The 5,904-nt window shown below is 27.3% G+C and overlaps 1 protein-coding gene across 1 annotated transcript in view; it reads left to right on the top strand.

The window, feature by feature from the left end:
- The first annotated feature begins 4,671 nt into the window (after nt 1-4,671).
- LOC117178865 (dynein light chain roadblock-type 2) overlaps nt 4,672-5,904 on the top strand; it is a 145,662-nt gene continuing 144,429 nt past the window's right edge. The window contains exon 1 of the mRNA XM_033370378.1: nt 4,672-4,769. The gene's annotated coding sequence lies outside the window, so the exon portion shown is untranslated. The remainder of the gene's footprint in view (nt 4,770-5,904) is intronic.

The raw sequence follows: 5,904 nt of genomic DNA, 5'->3' as shown, positions 1-5,904 counted from the left end.
TTCTGTAAAAAATTTAGAAGATTATATAAGTCAAGTTTTTTACATCTTGAATGCTTTTTTCTAAATTTTAAGAAAAATGTAGTAAGTTAAAAATATTTGTTTGGAATTTATTTTGTTTTAAACGTATTAAAAATACATAAAAACTTGACAAAATTTCTCAAAATGTATTAAATATTCGTTGATATCTTCCAAACTTCTAAATGTCCTAAACATCTTTTAAAAAGACTCGAATTCGTCTAATATTTTTTTTAAATCCAATAAAATAAAAAAAATTTAAGTGCTTTTGGTTCTTTTTTGATACATCTCTTTTTATGCTATTTTAGGCTATAATCACAATTTTGAGGATTTAAAGAGAAAAAGCCAAAAAGTTATTAACTTGACCTCATTCCAAAGAATAATCATTTGACAAAAACGTTGTAAAATTTTCCTTTGAATGTGGTGTGGAAAGGAATTTTATTAAAAAATGTGTGGAATTTTCTGAACAGAAAACTGCATGAATTTCTGAACTTTCTTATTTTTATTTTTCAAGTGTATTTCAATCTGCTTTACGTTTAGTGAAAAATCATTTGCTAAAAACGATAAGAGAAATATCTATTTCTTCAACTTCAACTATAATTTGAAAGGCGATTTTTCAAAAGTATTTTACTAACTAATGGATATATTTTTATAATTTTATTCCTTAAATCTATTCCCTAAGGTGAAATATGGTACACAAATATCGAAAAATTTGTAAAACACCAGCTATTTACAGGAATTTTGAAAATAAAAATCAATGTGTATCATATTCAAATAAATTTTGGCAATATTTATGAAATTATTATTATTTTTAATGAAAAAAATTAATGTATAGAGAGTACAGTTTTTATTTGAAATTTTACGACGGTGTTTTGTACCATGTAAGACCCTCGGCCAGGTTCAAGGAAAAATAATTTTTAAATATGTTAATTAGTTATTAAAATGCTACAAAGATTTGCCTTTACAATTTATTTCTATTTTTAGAATCATGAGATATTTCTTCATAAAATAAATTTTATTGGATTTATTTTACAAATATTTACAATCAATTTCCAATTACAATTATTTTACAATTAAAATAAAATTGTTGAAGCTAAATTTTGTAATGTTGAGATAAGTATTTTAAGGCATTAAAGATTTTGTAAAGATTTCATCTACAAGAGAATAAGTATTATCAGTTTGTTTATAAGTTTGTATGTAAATAATTATTATAGGATTCTTAAGAAAATTAAAAAAAAAAGATTTTCGAATATATCAGATGTGTCAGAAAATATCCTAGGAGATTCTAAAGACTTCTTATTTTTAATTTATAGGATTTTAAAAAATATAAATAAAATTTATTATCTATTTAAAACGTTTTAAATTCTTCAAGATATTGGTAAATCTCTTGAGTTTTTATCGAAAATTTAAAAAATCATTCAAAATATAGAAAAAAATTTTCTTATAATCTTCTAAATTTTCCCAAGCATTTTAAGAAACTCTGTTTATTCTCCTGAAACCTTTCGAGATTCTTTTAAAGTTCCTAAAGTTTATCTTGCGTTTCTAAAACACTTTTTAGGTTTAAAATTTTTAAATCCCATCAAGTCTAGTAAATACTTCCTGAATTAACTTGATTATTTCCTTTTTTTAAAACTTTTTAATCTTATCAAATTGAAGCATTTCGCTTTAAGATCTTCTACACCCTTCTTTTGAATGTTAGGAAATCGTTTGATGTGTTTAAAAATCCGCTGGGTTTTTTTTAAAGTACATTTTTTTAAATAAAAAATTATTAAAAACTTTTACACGATTATTACAAAAATAATTCTGTTTTTCTAATCTTTTCAGAACTTCCAATCTCTAATCTTTAAAAATTATTCAAATATATTCAAATATATATTTATATATTCAAATATATAAATAAATTTAAAGACTTGAATTCCATCAAGTGGAAAATTACTTATATTTTATAGTTGGAAATAAGATTTCGAAAATTTTGAATAATTTTTATCGTTTTGAAATTTTTCTTTTTTTAAATAGATTTTTAAAATTTCAAGAGATTTCAAAAAATTTTCAAGGACTTTAAATATTTGAGGATGTTTTAAAAGTTGTCAAGGAATTTTAAACTTATTTATATAATTTAAAGGATTTTCAAATAATTTTAACAATTTTAGAAAAGTTATTTAAAACAATTTCAAAGTATGGTAGAAATCTTTATTGGTTGTCAAGGTGTTTCAAAAGATTTTAAAGGCTTCGAAATATTTGAGAGTATTTTAAAAGGTTTCAAGGAATTTTTAATTGACTATAATAATTTAATATGAGATTTTCAAGGATTTGAAATATTTCAGGGTAATTTTTAAATTTCAAGGAATTTTCAAGAGCTTTACAAAATTTTAAAAGATTTCTACAGATTGTCAAATGATTACGGTAAGTTAATATGAGATTTTGAAAGATTTATTATATTTTATGATATTTTAGCTGATTCTAAAGAATTCTCAATTGATTTCAATAATGTAGTATCAGATTGTAAAGGATTTGAAATATTTTAGGGTTTTTTTTTAATTTTCAAGAGATTTCAACAGATTAAAAAAAAATTGAAATATTTGAGGATTTTTAAAAAGATGTGAATGAATTTTCAATTAATTTTTATGATTTAAAGGAATTTCAAAGAATATTAACAATTATAGCAAGGTAGTTTAAAAAACTCCGAAGTAGATTAAAAATCTTTAATAGATGTCAATATTTTTCAAAAGATTTGGAAGGTTTCGAAATACTTGAGAGTATTTTAAAAGGTTCCAAGGAATTCTCAATTGATTACAGTAATTTAATATGAGATTTCAAAGGATTTAATATATCTTAGGATATTTTAATAGATTCTAAGGATTTTTCAATTGATTTTAATAATTTAGTATGAGATTTTAAAGGATTTAAAATATTTTAGGGTATTTTTAAAAATGCAAGGAATCTTCAAGAGAATTGCAAAATTTCAGGAGATTTCAAAATATTTTTAATATTTTAGGATGTTTTAAAACATTCCAAATATTTTCAATTAATTTCAATAATTTAAAGCAATTCCAAAGAAATTTAATTATTTTCAACTTTTCAGGTTGAAAGTGGAACTGCTTTGTTAAAAATGTATTTTTTTTTTGGCTAATGATGTAGAAAAAAGTTTTTGTTTTTTTTTTGTTAAAAAATTAATTTCTTTTAACTACAAGAAAATAATTCTTTTTTCTCGATAAATTAAATATGATTAAACATTAATTTTTGTATAGAAAATTATACTTCGTGGAAAATAAATTTCTATTGTGCAAAGTTCATGTATTTTATTAAAAATTCCGTTTTTTTAGTATACAGTTCAGCCTTTTGGATAAAAATTTAAATTTTTGTTTAAAAGTGTAGGTATTTTGTTGAAAACAATTTCAACAATTTTTTTAAATATATGTATTTTATTCAAAAACTTTTTTTTTGTGCAGAAAACTAATTATTTAGCTGAAAGTTGAACTATTTCTATTTAAAAAAAGTCAAATAGTCATTAATATTAATATAATATTTTATAATTATAATATTAACATCAATAATATACATAACAGTAATAATATCCATATTATATACACCTGAAAAAATTAACCTCAAAATCGACTCATGCATGAAATTAAGAATAACCCGAAACATCAAAATCGCCAATTTCTTTAATTTCTTTCTAATGGGGATCGAGATATAAATAGAAGACCGCGGAAGTCTTTCGAAACTTTCAGATCGGCAACAAGGATATCTTTGGGTAAACTAATTGAGCCATGGATATTATAGGAAACACGGGACTAGGCATGCTATCCTAACTTGTCGAGCGGGGTTGAATCCACGGGAGGGGGGAGAATTCCATGAGTGGGGAGAGCCGCCATGTTACGATGTGCCATTGGATTATGCGCACGACCATTTTTGCCGACAAACTGTGCATCAAAATATAAACATGTGGGCGCGCCATGTTTCTCACGGGACATCAAAAGGTGGCGGAACTCCCCTCTCATTGCATCACCCCCGCAATGGCCCTTGTTTCCTATGACCATTAATTGAGCAGAAACTTAATTGGTAAATCATTTCAGAAATTGCTAACTTTCGTCATTTACCGACGCGCAACTTGCGCCTTCAAAGTAACTCTTAGGTAATCCGCCAAGAGGGCGCAGTTATCAGCGCATGTTTTTCACATTCTCTTATCCCATTATCTCGGCAATCTCCCACCTTATCTCTGGTTAGAGAGATTCTGTTCTTTTGTAATATGATAAAGAAATAATGGAAGTAATTTAACTTGAGTGAAAAGTTTTTTCGAAACGTAAACATGAAAAATATTATAATTTCATCAAATGTTATTATGAGATGACTCAGTTTACATATCGGCGAATTAAGCATTCATATAGCATGTATACAATTTAATCAGCACGGATAATTGCAAATAGTGTGATATAATGAAGTGCCCCACCGATAAAAATCTTAGAGTATATGCTAAAGATTCTCAAGGTTCTGAGAAGCTCTGATAAATTCTCCGCAGGTACTCAGGTAGTGAGCAAAAAGGTTAAATTTCTAAATCATTTATATTCAAATTAAATGATAGTTATGCAAACCAATCAAATATATTAGACGTTTATTGCACGTACAGTGAGAGCTTTAAAAAAGCGAAGTGTATTCTTCTTCGGCGTGTAACTTGCACCATAATCCGGCACTTGACACCTGCATCAAAACAAACGAACAGAACCTCTCTATCAGGTGACTCAGTTTAGAAATCGGTAAATTAAGCATTTATAAGCATGTATACAATGTAATCATCACGGATAATTGCAAATAATGTGATTTTAATTAAGTGCCCTGCCGATAAAAATCTCAGAGTATATGCTAAAGATTCTCAAGGCTCTGAGAAGATCTGAGAAATTCTCCGCAGGCACTCAGTTAGTGAGTAAAGGTTAAATTTCTAAATCATTTCTATTAAAATTAAATGTTAGTTATTTAAAACAATCAAATATATTAGACGTTTATTGTGGTGAACAGTTATGTAAACCAATCAAATATATTACACGTTTATTGCACGTACAGTGAGAGCTTTAAAAAAGCGAAGTGTATTCGCCTTGTTCGGCGTGCAACTTGCATTAAAACAAATGAACAGAATCTCTCTGACTTACGTAAATTTGATAAACTTTCTCCTTAGCACACTTTTCCATGTATAGGAAGAGGACAACTGCGCACCTGCGCACGAAAATTTAAGATCTTCCTGTAATTTACATACCATTTACGGTAATGTTTCTATTGCCAAGTGTGGAAACAGAGTTAGGTTTCCTTATTATTCCTTCGTGATCCGACTACCGTGAAAAGTAGTTGTCGCTTATGGTGCATTTACACCTCGCTTGCATGCAGGCGGAAAATATATCTTCCTCTCATACTACCACGTGACGATGCCATGCATTTATCTCATTCTAGATTTCTCTCTATCCATAAAGATTTCCCGGTTTGAGGGAAAATCTAGAGTGAGCTAAATGCATAGCATCCTTACATGGTAGAGAGAGAGAGAGGGACATTTTCCGTCTGCAAGGGTACTGTCATATATACAGTTAAAAAAATTATTTTTTGTTAAAATTATTAATGTAGCTAATGAAAAAATGAATAATATTAAAGACCTCAATGAAAACAATATTTAAAACATATACATGATCAGAAGAATTAACAAAAAATATATGACGTATATTGTATATTGAGGGAATTACACCATTAAGCCACTTCCCTTTCGGGGTAGGCGTGACTCACTCGGTAGAGGAAAGGAGTGGTGTGTAAAAGGGATAGAGATTTTTCAGATTGATCCAGAATTCTCGTGCTATTTAAGTAAATAACACGTTCGTTCCGCAACACTGCTCCGAGCCAGGTTGCTGATCA

Source organism: Belonocnema kinseyi, chromosome 8 (assembly GCF_010883055.1).
Source record: "Belonocnema kinseyi isolate 2016_QV_RU_SX_M_011 chromosome 8, B_treatae_v1, whole genome shotgun sequence".
NCBI classification, from domain to species: domain Eukaryota; kingdom Metazoa; phylum Arthropoda; class Insecta; order Hymenoptera; family Cynipidae; genus Belonocnema; species Belonocnema kinseyi.
The sequence above is the reverse complement of the archived record's forward strand: the minus strand, read 5'-3'. Positions and strand labels throughout refer to the sequence as shown.